The sequence below is a fragment of the Oenanthe melanoleuca genome, chromosome 1A, assembly GCF_029582105.1.
Source record: "Oenanthe melanoleuca isolate GR-GAL-2019-014 chromosome 1A, OMel1.0, whole genome shotgun sequence".
Lineage (NCBI taxonomy): Eukaryota > Metazoa > Chordata > Aves > Passeriformes > Muscicapidae > Oenanthe > Oenanthe melanoleuca.
This window is the reverse complement of record NC_079334.1, coordinates 7,542,948-7,543,474: the sequence shown is the minus strand read 5'-3', so window position 1 is coordinate 7,543,474 and position 527 is coordinate 7,542,948.

Sequence of the window (527 nt, the reverse complement as noted above, 5' to 3'; positions counted from 1 at the left end):
CTTAGCAACAAAAATACACCTGCACCCCCAACTGTCTCCAGGGTATGCGGGGAAAAAGTGTGTGGAGCAGAGAGCAGGAGCAGCCCTGGCAGCAGAGCCAATGCAGAGTTACTGAGGGGTTAAAGAGATCTGCTGAAACGCTGCTGACACCTCGCCCAAAAGGTCTAGTGAGGTCATGGGACTTTCGGTGTTTTTCTTTTGTGCTGGTGATAGCAGTGTTGTGATTCAGTCGGTATCACCCATCACTAGAGAGCACAGTGTACTGCAAAAGAGCTCTAGAGAACCAAACCCGCCTATTGCTCCACACTTTATTGTCATGTCAAACAGGAGACTTCAGCAGGTAATGCTTGAGAGCGGACTTTGCCCTCTATTTATAGTATGATTTCATCTCTCTGAGTGAAGGTAAACACCAGGAGAAGCAGAACAGCAGCATAGCTACAGCACTTCACCTGGAGCTGGGATGTCCTCGAGACTTTCACGGCAAAGTTTTTAAATGTATAAAAGTGTTTGCCTGTTTGTGTGTGTGT